The sequence below is a fragment of the Ranitomeya variabilis genome, chromosome 5 (genome assembly GCF_051348905.1).
Source record: "Ranitomeya variabilis isolate aRanVar5 chromosome 5, aRanVar5.hap1, whole genome shotgun sequence".
Taxonomy (NCBI): domain Eukaryota; kingdom Metazoa; phylum Chordata; class Amphibia; order Anura; family Dendrobatidae; genus Ranitomeya; species Ranitomeya variabilis.
Window position 1 is genome coordinate 478,560,979 of NC_135236.1, and position 14,013 is coordinate 478,574,991.

Genomic DNA, 14,013 nt, shown 5'->3' on the forward strand with positions numbered 1-14,013 from the left:
GAGACCATGCTAAAACGATAGGAAATGGAGCAGCAGTCAACCATGAGCCTTGCACTTCATTCAAAGACTACAGTACTGATGGAAACAACTATGTGTAGAATTCCTTTAAGTTTGAGGTGCGGTATATAAAAAGTTTGGCTGACCCATGACTGTTGGCTCAGATATATCGTATCTTTCATGTTGAGGCCACATTATTTGGCCAATTGCAGTGTGCAGGGATTCCATCACCACGGATGGCAGAGCTGTCACACTCTGTTAACGAGCCTTCGTTATTCAGAATGGGTAACTATCCTGCAGCTGGGTGTCTAGCTGATTTGGGGTGGTCTCCTAGATGTTTAAGAACCTGACTCATAGCGATATATAATGTGAGTAGCCTCCAGTTTCCTCAACTATAAGTTACATAGGAAAAGAGAAAGGTAAAATAAGGTAAGAAACAAGGCACTGACATCCATGGAATAACAGGCTGACAGGAGTAAGTTAAAATGATAAAATATTTCCAAGAACTATATTGTTTCTACTTAGCTTTCCTTTCATACATATGGTGGCAATCAACCTCCCATTGACAGAACAGGCAACTGAGACATTGGTAAATTCATCTTCTAGTAGCGAACAAACCTTAAATGCAACTTTTCACATAAAAGCTCCTGGTTTCAAGGCCATAAAAAGGATTAAAAGGCATTCCAGAAACCTTTCCAGCTCCTCTGTGAATGTTTGTTGAAAGCGTTTGCATTTCTCTGACCTTTATAGTAAGTAAAGAATGGCCAAATAGTTTTGTCACCTTGCTGAAAGACTACTGCTATGTTCTAGTGATACAGTGTAAGGATGATACACTACGAAATTAAATAATAGGCATCAATTGAACAAAAGTGAAATGCAAAAACCATTGAACTGTAAAGGACTAACTATGTGGCTCTACAAATCAAAGCTGAATATTCTATTTTACCACTCTTAGAAAATTACATGCTCTAGTTGAAAGCCCGAGAAACAGATGGTGCAGACTGTAATAACCCAAGCTCCCTGAGGTGAGAATGAAGCCAAAGGCAGCACAACCCTTGCTAAAGAGACTTTTTTTGACATTAGAGAAAATTAAACATTATATATACGACCTATTGGAACCATTTTTGTCTAAGGGCTTCAAAAAATGTCATCTTGTAGTGAAACTGTGAATCAAGATTACAAAAAATCTTTACGATAATTACAAATAGAAAACTAGAGGTGTTTAGAAGTTAAAGTCTGTGTTACCTACATTATATCACCACTAGTGTTGAGCATTCCGATACTGCAAGTATCGGGTATCGGCCGATACTTGCTGTATCGGAATTCCGATACCGAGATCCGATATTTTTGTGATATCGGGTATCGGTATCGAAACAACATTAATGTAAAAATGTGTAAAAGAAAGAATTAAAATAAAAAATATTGCTATACTCACCTCTCCGACGCAGCCTGCACCTTACCGAGGGAAGCAGCAGCGTTCTTTGTTTAAAATTCGCGCTTTTCTTTCCTTTACTGAAGTCCCGGCTTGTGATTGGTCGCGTGCCGACCATGTGGCCGGGACGCAACCAATCACAGCAAGCCGTGACGTAATTTCAGGTCCTTCAGGATTTTAAAATTACGTTCCGGCGTTGTGATTGGTTGCGTCGCAGTCACATGGGCAACGCAACCAATCACAGCAAGCCGTGACGTAATTTCAGGTCCTTAAGGATTTTAAAATTACGTCCCGGCTTTGTGATTGGTTGCGTCGCAGTCACATGGGAGACGCAACCAATCACAAGCCGTGACGTCACGGGAGGCTGGACACGCGCGCATTTTAAAATGAGCGCGTGTCCAGCCTCCCGTGACGTCCCGGCTTGTGATTGGTTGCCTCGCGGTCAACCAATCACAAGCCGGGAGGCTGGACACGCGCGCATTTTAAAAAATTTAAAATGCGCGCGTGTCCAGCCTCCCGGCTTGTGATTGGTTGACCGCGACGCAACCAATCACAAGCCGGGACGTCACGGGAGGCCGTGTTTGGGGGCAGACAGCTGGAAGGACAGGACCCGGTATTATCAGCGGGGTAGAGCTGCCCCCACCGGTATACACAGCGACCGCCGCTACAGCAGAGGGGCCGGTAATAATCCGACGGAGAAAGAACAGAGATTGAGAGGGAAATTCGAAACCAGCAATTTAAAATGCGCGCGTGTCCAGCCTCCCGGCTTGTGATTGGTTGACCGCGAGGCAACCAATCACAAGCCGGGACGTCACGGGAGGCTGGACACGCGCTCATTTTAAAATGCGCGCGTGTCCAGCCTCCCGTGACGTCACGGCTTGTGATTGGTTGCGTCTCCCATGTGACTGCGACGCAACCAATCACAAAGCCGGGACGTAATTTTAAAATCCTTAAGGACCTGAAATTACGTCACGGCTTGCTGTGATTGGTTGCGTTGCCCATGTGACTGCGACGCAACCAATCACAACGCCGGAACGTAATTTTAAAATCCTGAAGGACCTGAAATTACGTCACGGCTTGCTGTGATTGGTTGCGTCCCGGCCACATGGTCGGCACGCGACCAATCACAAGCCGGGACTTCAGTAAAGGAAAGAAAAGCGCGAATTTTAAACAAAGAACGCTGCCGCTTCCCTCGGTAAGGTGCAGGCTGCGTCGGAGAGGTGAGTATAGCAATATTTTTTATTTTAATTCTTTCTTTTACACATTAATATGGTTCCCAGGGCCTGAAGGAGAGTTTCCTCTCCTTCAGACCCTGGGAACCATCAGGAATACCGTCCGATACTTGAGTCCCATTGACTTGTATTGGTATCGGGTATCGGTATCGGATTGGATCCGATACTTTGCCAGTATCGGCCGATACTTTCCGATACCGATACTTTCAAGTATCGGACGGTATCGCTCAACACTAATCACCACTATATGTACGCTTGTCCGGAATCTCAAGGATATGTAATATATAGATACAAAATGGTTGATGATCTTATTTTAAGTTCCTCATGAATTGCACGGCGAACAAGCCTCCTTACATTGGCATGCCAAAACCGGTATGTCACTCTCCACAAGGAGAAACGTTACCCATGAAAACTAATTCAGATGCATATTGAAGGGATTAAAAATAACTTCCCCCCTGAAATTACTACTGTCAGTCCCATGTCAGATCTACCATATCCTACTTTTATCATTTCACAATGTGTCCCTGCAGCTACCACATGTGAACAGCTCTGTGGCCATTTGCTAAATGAAGCTGCTCTCCTTCCCTCTCTCTCAGACAGGATGTCCCAGTCCAATCTCACTCAAACACAAAGTACAGTAAATTAATTATATCCAATGAATTAGATAAAAAAAAACCTGGTGATATCAGTTCACAAAACTCTTAGTGACCAGCGGTCAGTTGAACAAAAAAAAAAAAAAACACAGTAAAAACACACAATGTGGAGAATGTTTTTCTTGACTGCCATATTCCAATAAAACAAAACAAACTGCGAAGTGCAGAAACAGAAAACGAAATACTCGCCCTGATTAGGCACCAATGACTGGGCCCTATAGAAGATCCTCAACCCTACCGAACATGGTACAGCGATGAATAATGGAGATAGGGGTAGCAGGAAGAAGTTCATTGTTGCCTAATCGGGGGGAATGTTTTGTTTTCTGTTTCTGCACTTCATAGTATGTTTTCTATTTGAATATGTCTATAAAAAGGCATTGAAGAAAAATGTTTTCCACATTGCGTGTTTTTGTAGTTTTTTTTAATGTCATAACTGTGGATTTGGAGATACAATTGTCTATACACGACAGATTCCCAGAAAGTACAGTGAGGGTCTTTATATAGTTTTGGATAATTGCACTTTTTAAACATTTTTTGTTACATTTTTTTATTTTTCATGCAACAATCTGTATTTTGCAATTTTCACACTAGCCACTGTGGCCATTCAAGACTCCTACTTACTGATCTTTCAGAAAATGCACATATACCGGTACATTAGCAGCAATAGACTGAGTCAGACCCCATTTTTTGCATCAAAGCATCTAATGAGCATGTGCAAGTCATTGTAAAGTGAGGAAAGGGCCAGGAAATTGTGAATAGTGGGTCCTGTGTTATCAGTTTTGTATACAGATGTTATCTGGCACTGTAATCCTACCTCTGATGATAATAAAACTACAGAGAAGTGATCTGTAAAGAACATGAAATAGGAGTCTTAAAACAGCCCAAGTCACCAGTGTGAAAATTGTATGATTTTCCATTTATATTTAGCTACTGATTATGATATGGAAAAAAAATGAGTGTACTGACAAATGAGAATCTTGTAGAACACACGTTTAACCCTAGACTGGAGCTTCGAAGGTAAGGGCTCATTTGCATGTTTTTCAAGTACAATAAAAACTGAATGAGTTTCATAAGTGATTTCACAAAAAAGAGTTTCACTACTTTCTCCTAACAGTCGTGATGGCAACAGAGTGCTTCCCAATTTTCTCATGGACCCATAGAGTCATTGCTGACTCTAATCCAACACTTGGATCAAAATTGGACATGTCTGCGTGATTTTCTGTGGACCACTCGGACATGCAAATGACCCCATTCACTATTTTAGGTGCAAGAGCTATCCAGGAAAAACACAGATAGGACAGTGTTTTACAAACAGTAGGTCATTTCCATAGGGATGGCCAAAGAGAGAGTTTATATCAGGGCCGGACTGGCCATTGGGCACTTCTGGCAAATGCCAGAAGGGCCGGTGTCAGTAGTGGGCCGCTCGATCCGCCTCCCCCCGCCCCCGCCGTCGCGTTCAACTATACCGGCGTACAGAAGCCGGTACAGTTGAATGCAATGATGGAGGAGAGAGCGTCTACAGACGCTCCCTCTCCCATCATTCCCCGCTCTGCCTCTGACACTGCGGGTGCGCGATGATGTCATATCATCGCGCACCTGCTGTGTCCCCCGGGCAGACTGCAGCTGCTGAGACAGGAGCAGGAACCAGGAAGCAACGCGGGGCACGAGGAGAGGTGAGGAGAGTTTTTTTTTTTTTTTTTTACTGGACTGTGTGGGGCCATTCTCGGGGGGGGGGTGGAGGAAAAGAAAAGATGCGGGCTGTGCTCTGTGCTGTATACTACTGTGTGGGCTGTGCTATATATAGTACTCTGTGGGCTGTGCTATATATATTACTCTGTGGGCTGTGCTGTATTTAGTGCTCTGTGGGCTGTGCTGTATATAGTGCTCTGTGGGCTGAGCTATATATATTACTCTGTGGGCTGTGCTGTATATATTACTCTGTGGGCTGTGCTGTATACTACTGTGTGGGCTGTGCTATATATAGTACTCTGTGGGCTGTGCTATATATATATATTACTCTGTGGGCTGTGCTGTATATAGTGCTCTGTGGGCTGTGCTGTATATAGTGCTCTGTGGGCTGTGCTATATATAGTGCTCTGTGGGCTGTGCTGTATATAGTACTCTGTGGGCTGTGCTGTATATATTGCTCTGTGGGCAGTGCTGTATATAGTACTCTGTGGGCTGTGCTATATATAGTACTCTGTGGGCTGTGCTATATATAGTGCTCTGTGGGCTGTGCTGTATATAGTACTCTGTGGGCTGTGCTGTATATATTGCTCTGTGGGCTGTGCTGTATATATTACTCTGTGGGCTGTGCTGTATATAGTGCTCTGTGGGCTGTGCTGTATATAGTACTCTGTGGGCTGTGCTGTATATATTGCTCTGTGGGCTGTGCTGTATATAGTGCTCTGTGGGCTGTGCTGTATATAGTGCTCTGTGGGCTGTGCTGTATATAGTGCTCTGTGAGCTGTGCTGTATATAGTGCTCTGTGGGCTGTGCTGTATATAGTGGTCTGTGGGCTGTGCTGTATATAGTGCTCTGTGGGCTGTGCTGTATATAGTACTCTGGGCTGTGCTGTATACTACTGTTTGGTCTGTGCTGTATACTACTGTGTGGGCTGTGCTGTATATATTACTCTGGGCTGTGCTGTATATAGTGCTCTGTGGGCTGTGCTGTATATAGTACTCTGTGGGCTGTGCTGTATATATTGCTCTGTGGGCTGTGCTGTATATAGTGCTCTGTGGGCTGTGCTGTATATAGTGCTCTGTGGGCTGTGCTGTATATAGTGCTCTGTGAGCTGTGCTGTATATAGTGCTCTGTGGGCTGTGCTGTATATAGTGGTCTGTGGGCTGTGCTGTATATAGTGCTCTGTGGGCTGTGCTGTATATATTGCTCTGTGGGCTGTGCTGTATATATTACTCTGTGGGCTGTGCTGTATTTAGTGCTCTGTGGGCTGTGCTGTATATAGTGCTCTGTGGGCTGAGCTATATATATTACTCTGTGGGCTGTGCTGTATATATTACTCTGTGGGCTGTGCTGTATACTACTGTGTGGGCTGTGCTATATATAGTACTCTGTGGGCTGTGCTATATATATATATTACTCTGTGGGCTGTGCTGTATATAGTGCTCTGTGGGCTGTGCTGTATATAGTGCTCTGTGGGCTGTGCTATATATAGTGCTCTGTGGGCTGTGCTGTATATAGTACTCTGTGGGCTGTGCTGTATATATTGCTCTGTGGGCAGTGCTGTATATAGTACTCTGTGGGCTGTGCTATATATAGTACTCTGTGGGCTGTGCTATATATAGTGCTCTGTGGGCTGTGCTGTATATAGTACTCTGTGGGCTGTGCTGTATATATTGCTCTGTGGGCTGTGCTGTATATATTACTCTGTGGGCTGTGCTGTATATAGTGCTCTGTGGGCTGTGCTGTATATAGTACTCTGTGGGCTGTGCTGTATATATTGCTCTGTGGGCTGTGCTGTATATAGTGCTCTGTGGGCTGTGCTGTATATAGTGCTCTGTGGGCTGTGCTGTATATAGTGCTCTGTGAGCTGTGCTGTATATAGTGCTCTGTGGGCTGTGCTGTATATAGTGGTCTGTGGGCTGTGCTGTATATAGTGCTCTGTGGGCTGTGCTGTATATAGTACTCTGGGCTGTGCTGTATACTACTGTTTGGTCTGTGCTGTATACTACTGTGTGGGCTGTGCTGTATATATTACTCTGGGCTGTGCTGTATATAGTGCTCTGTGGGCTGTGCTGTATATAGTACTCTGTGGGCTGTGCTGTATATATTGCTCTGTGGGCTGTGCTGTATATAGTGCTCTGTGGGCTGTGCTGTATATAGTGCTCTGTGGGCTGTGCTGTATATAGTGCTCTGTGAGCTGTGCTGTATATAGTGCTCTGTGGGCTGTGCTGTATATAGTGGTCTGTGGGCTGTGCTGTATATAGTGCTCTGTGGGCTGTGCTGTATATAGTACTCTGGGCTGTGCTGTATACTACTGTTTGGTCTGTGCTGTATACTACTGTGTGGGCTGTGCTGCATATATTACTCTGGGCTGTGCTGTATATAGTGCTCTGTGGGCTGTGCTGTATATAGTGCTCTGTGGGCTGTGCTGTATATAGTGCTCTGTGGGCTGTGCTGTATATAGTACTCTGTGGGCTGTGCTATATATATTACTCTGTGGGCTGTGCTGTATATATTGCTCTGTGGGCTGTGCTGTATATAGTGCTCTGTGGGCTGTGCTGTATATAGTACTCTGTGGGCTGTGCTGTATATATTGCTCTGTGGGCTGTGCTGTATATAGTGCTCTGTGGGCTGTGCTGTATATAGTGCTCTGTGGGCTGTGCTGTATATAGTGCTCTGTGAGCTGTGCTGTATATAGTGCTCTGTGGGCTGTGCTGTATATAGTGGTCTGTGGGCTGTGCTGTATATAGTGCTCTGTGGGCTGTGCTGTATATAGTACTCTGGGCTGTGCTGTATACTACTGTTTGGTCTGTGCTGTATACTACTGTGTGGGCTGTGCTGTATATATTACTCTGGGCTGTGCTGTATATAGTGCTCTGTGGGCTGTGCTGTATATATTGCTCTGTGGGCTGTGCTGTATATATTACTCTGTGGGCTGTGCTGTATATAGTGCTCTGTGGGCTGTGGTGTATATAGTGCTCTGTGGGCTGTGCTGTATATAGTACTCTGTGGGCTGTGCTATATATATTACTCTGTGGGCTGTGCTGTATATATTGCTCTGTGGGCTGTGCTGTATATATTGCTCTGTGGGCTGTGCTGTATATAGTGCTCTGTGGGCTGTGCTGTATATAGTTCTCTGTGGGCTGTGCTGTATATAGTTCTCTGTGGGCTGTGCTGTATATAGTGCTCTGTGGGCTGTGCTGTATATAGTGCTCTGTGGGCTGTGCTATATATAATACTCTGTGGGCTGTGCTGTATATAGTACTCTGGGCTGTGCTGTATATAGTACTCTGGGCTGTGCTATATATAGTACTCTGTGGGCTGTGCTGTATATAGTACTCTGTGGGCTGTGCTGTATATATTACTCTGTGGGCTGTGCTGTATATATTGCTCTGTGGGCTGTGCTGTATATATTACTCTGTGGGCTGTGCTGTATATAGTGCTCTGTGGGCTGTGCTGTATATAGTACTTTGTGAGCTGTGCTGTATATATAGTACTCTGTGGGCTGTGCTGTATATAGTGCTCTGTGGGCTGTGCTGTATATAGTGCTCTGTGGGCTGTGCTGTATAGTGTTCTGTGGGCTGTGCTGTATATAGTGCTCTGTGGGCTGTACTGTATAGTGCTCTGTGGGCTGTGCTGTATATAGTGCTCTGTGGGCTGTGCTGTATATAGTGCTCTGTGGGCTGTGCTGTATATAGTGCTCTGTGGGCTGTGCTGTATATAATGCTCTGTGGGCTGTGCTGTATATAGTGCTCTCTGGGCTGTGCTGTATATAGTACTCTGGGCTGTGCTGTATACTACTGTTTGATCTGTGCTGTATACTACTGTGTGGTCTGTGCTGTATACTACTGTGTGGGCTGTGCTGTATATAGTGCTCTGTGGGCTGTGCTGTATATAGTGCTCTGTGGGCTGTGCTGTATATAGTGCTCTGTGGGCTGTGCTGTATATAGTGCTCTGTGGGCTGTGCTGTATATAGTGCTCTGTGGGCTGTACTGTATAGTGCTCTGTGGGCTGTGCTGTATATAGTGCTCTGTGGGCTGTGCTGTATATAGTGCTCTGTGGGCTGTGCTGTATATAGTGCTCTGTGGGCTGTGCTGTATATAATGCTCTGTGGGCTGTGCTGTATATAGTGCTCTCTGGGCTGTGCTGTATATAGTACTCTGGGCTGTGCTGTATACTACTGTTTGATCTGTGCTGTATACTACTGTGTGGTCTGTGCTGTATACTACTGTGTGGGCTGTGCTGTATATAGTGCTCTGTGGGCTGTGCTGTATATAGTGCTCTGTGGGCTGTGCTGTATATAGTGCTCTGTGGGCTGTGCTGTATATAGTGCTCTGTGGGCTGTGCTGTATATAGTGCTCTGTGGGCTGTGCTGTATATAGTGCTCTGTGGGCTGTGCTGTATATAGTGCTCTGTGGGCTGTGCTGTATACTACTGTTTGGTCTGTGCTGTATACTACTGCGTGGGCTGTGTTATCTACTACACGCGCTGTGCTATATTATGCAGGCTGTGCTATATACTATACGGTTTGTGCTATATACTATGCTGGCTGTGCTATATACTATGGGGAGTATATTATATTCTATGGGGGAGGCCATGTTATGTACTATGTGGCTGTGTTATATACTATTGTGGGGGTATATTATATACTATGGGGGAGGCTGTGTTATATACTATGGGGGAGGCTGTGCTATATACTATGGGGGGCTGCATTATATTCTATGGGGGGCTACATTATATATTATGGGGAGGTGGGCTGTATTATATTCTATGGGGGTTACATTATACCCTGTGGGGTGGCTGCATTATACTATATGTGGGCTGCATTATACTGTATCGAGGACTATGGGGAATACGTTATACTATATGAAGAACTATGGGGTGCATTATACTATGGGAAGTGAATTGTAGTACATGGATGACTATGGCGGTGCATTATACTATATGGAGCACTGTGAGGAGTGTATTATACTATGTGGAGGACTGAGCAGTGTATTTTAATATGGAGGACTATAGGGAGTGTATTATACTATATGGAGGACTGTGGGGCACATTATAATATATGGAGGACTATGGGGTGTATTTTACTAAACAAGTAAAATGCTGCATATTCAGATTGTTCTTGCTGGAACAAAAATCATTGTTCTCAGCAGCACATCGCCAGCGTAAACTGTAGATGTACTGCTGATAACATGATACTGTATGGTGATCTGTTAGTGATCTATTAGTGATCGTTCTGTCCCATCATTATTCCTCAGTTGGTGGAAAGAGGCCGGGAAACAAGCGTTGAACAACTTCCGTATTGTCGATCAAACTCATTTAGCGGCCTGAACTCAGCGCACGTAAATACAACAGAAATGCTTTTGTGTGATGTGCAATATGTTAGCATTTGGGGCCCCATTTTAAACTTTACCTAGGGCCCCACTTTGCCTAAAACCGGCCCTGCCTACAAGTGTACAAAGATATTATACAGTCACCATGTGACAAGTGGGCCTGTGTAACTTCAAATGCCAGGGCTGAATTTTAGTCCCAGTCCGGCCCTGGTTTATATACTTCAATGTGTAATGAATCAACTATTATTATAAGTAATCTATCACCTTACAAAGTTAGCGACATTTAATTAGCAGTAAGTGGAGATAGAATGGGCTAGCCTCCTGATCACAACCCGCTGGGGCACTGCCAAGATAAGTCTTATCGGAGCGAAGTTTCTTTTTGAAATATGTGTTTATATATGTCAATAATGGAATGTTTTCCAAGACAAATGGTGATGTTCCCAAACCTACAGCTGCACCAACATGTACAGCTGGGCAAGCAGGTACACGTCGAGAAAACCTATACAGGAGTTAATTATTTATTTATGGTCTTATCAGCCATCAAAGAAGAAAAAAGTCACAAAAGCAAGTGGCACACAGTAGAAAGTATACAAAGTATACAGAGACAAGTAAATATTTTGAAGAAGTTTGTTCTTCTCAGTATTGATGTATGACCACAGTTTTTTTCTAATGGCCTGGGTAACTTTCAATCCGTCTGGTATTAAAATGTGCAAATCACTTGAGCTACATAATTTACTATGTTTATTACTTCTTTCTAGAGAGATGCATTAAAAAAAGCATAAGATATCATGCATCTAGATTTAAGGGCCCAGACAATGAGTCATTTGCTGCAAAGACGTATTTATAAGGGCTTTCCAGGCTTATTACAGTGATGACTTGTCTGTGGGATAGATATCAGATTGGTGGGGGACATATACCCAGTCCCCCATTATCAGTTGTTTTCAGCTCCACCGGCGGGTGGATGTAAAGAGTGAGCCAAATAGCCCAGCTGCGTTCACAGTGTAGTAGCCGTTCCCCGGTACTGCAGCTCAGCTCCTATTCACTTCAATACTATTTATATTGGCCACTGCCGAAGATAAAAACAGCTCATTGGTGGGGGCGCTGAGCATCGTGCCCCCACTAAACTGATATTGATTGTCTATCCATAAAATGGACATCAATATAAGAAAAACTGGAAAGTCCCCCGCAACTGGCACATACAGTAAATGGCTTGCGCCAACTTCTGTATGGAACTGAAGATGTGAAGATTCATGTACGCTTTAGAGTCCCACCAACATGTGTATCAAGCATTTGGACAACAGTATCCATTATTTCCAGGCACATATCATAAGCTAAGATTACCACCACATTAATCTATTTTAGTTATCATTATCAACGCTTGGTTGCAAACTCTGTGTTCATATCTTTAGGATGGACAAGTCTTGGGTAGGGTAATCTGCAAAAGTATTATTTATGTAAGTACAGTAACTTGTACAACTTGTAGTTCAATGAGGTTACAGGGTGAAGTTGTTCCATATTGTCTATGAGAAATATATGGCAAATGTATGTACTGGATGAGAACTTCCCCCAAATGGCATGTTCTATGGGATGTTCTAGGTATATAGTACCTACGAAAAAGGTTTCCAGGATGGAAAAGCTTTGAACTTGTGACAGTCAAGTGCAACCACTGATGTGTGTGGGGAGAGTGAATGACAGCCATCTACAGTGCCATTTATAAGCTCCCTTCCAAAAACATCGATCTACAATACTCTCTAATAATAATGATACTTGCATGCTCACTTGCTGCTCTCCACTATTAGGAATCTGTATTCAATCTATCGGTGGTCACATGTTAATTCCTCTTCCAAGATTGCCAACTTTTCCACAGAAGTAATAGAAACACAAGATTGGACTGGCCCACGGAGGAACAGGTGAACCTCCTGGTGGGCCCCACCAGCCACTTACCCCTCAATATTAGCATTAGTTGTACCAATACATTTGATTCTTGATGTACAAACAAAAGCAGCATCTCATTGTTCATGTAAAGAACTACCTAACGTATTATTATTTTATAGAGAGCAATGTAATATTTGCATGTAGTTTAGTGGGCCCCTAGAGTCAATGTTACTGATGGGCATTTGCCCCACCAGTCAGATTCTGTAGATACACATCCAAATTAAAAAGCCATTTACTAAATGAACTGGCCACAGAGGAGGGCTCTTCTAACACACGGCATATACAGAAACTTTTCCACATACCTTATAAACCTGTCAGATAGCCACAGAAGAAAGTTATTATTAATGTTTTGCTTTAGTCTTGTTATGGAGGGCTGCACTCTTACTTTCAAACATTTTTAATTTCAAGATATACAAGGGTATATTTGGCTTGTGGGTGAAACCTAAAGTGTGTGCCAGTTCTGAAGTGGGCTTCAAAGCCATTAGAGCATTTTAATGAGAGATGCTGGGCAGACAAAGGGAGGAGTGGGGAGAAACACTGCAACAAATAATCATCCAAGTTTGTACAGGCTTCTTATGGCAGTACATCACAAGACATATCCTTTAAACACTGTCATATTCCTGACCACATCCCAGCTAAATTGAAGATGAGATTTCCTTTCTATTCATGCATACAAAAAGCAAACGTTTGCCAGATGTTAGCTACACACATTAAGAACAAAAATATATTCTCTTTCCACTCAAAAAAAAAAAAATCAGTCCAGCTGAAAGTATTTAGACATTTGACTACAATTTCCTTACATATCCCCCATCTGCTGGGAGATAAAACACTAAGTGTAAATTAAAAGGTATTTCTTGATTTATGATCTCTTAAGGATTTATGATCCTTTATGGAACAACAGCTCATAAAGTATCTGATCTCCTAAGGAAGGCAAATCCAAAGAGGGACACGTTTTTGTTTTTTTTTGAAAGATTCAAACACGAAATTGGACATGACGGCTTGACAAGGCGAGAGCTATGTTACGACCAGCTCTGACACTGCCATCTATGTTGAAGAATATATAAGAATTATACTGCCACATCATTACATATATGAAGTATTTTTTGCTCTTTTTAAGTTCTATTCAGAAGCATATTAGAGAAATGCCAGAAACACTATACTTAAAGGATACCTTTTTTTGCTCAAAAAAGCTCTAAAAAGTGCTCATCAGCAGGCAAAGCCACTCAACTCCTGTATGACCACGAGCACAGGGTGGTGTAAGGGATTAATAGAAATATTATGAGCCTTACACCACTCTTCACATGCTCATTCAGGAGCTCAGCGCCCTTCAGAGCAACTTTTGCATGATAGTTATGACCAACCTGGAAAAGGATACTTTAAAAAAAAAAGAGCTAAGACGTCTTTAAGGAATACTGCATTCTGAAAAATGGCACTGACTTAAAAATATCCCAGAAATTCATTAGGAACCAAAACATTTTGTAGTGTATTTAAGGTCAACACTACACTGAGACATTTCTAGTATCACTAGGCCAGGTTCACATTGTGTTAACAGCAGCCCGTTCAACACATGCATTAACGGGCTGCTGTTAACTCAAGTGCCGACATTCCATCGAGCTAGCGCAGATTGAGCTAGCGGATGCTCTATCTGCGCTAGCAGTGACGGACCCGTAAACGCTGCAGCCCGCGTCCTAGGGTCCGTCACTCAATGACGGCACATCGCTAGCGAAAGCCCATTGTTAGCGTGC

At 43.5% G+C, this 14,013-nt stretch overlaps 1 protein-coding gene across 1 annotated transcript in view; it reads right to left on the reverse strand.

Moving 5' to 3' along the window:
* NUAK1 (NUAK family kinase 1) overlaps positions 1-14,013 on the reverse strand; it is a 122,149-nt gene that overhangs the window by 39,038 nt on the left and 69,098 nt on the right. The gene's annotated exons all lie outside the window — the stretch shown is intronic.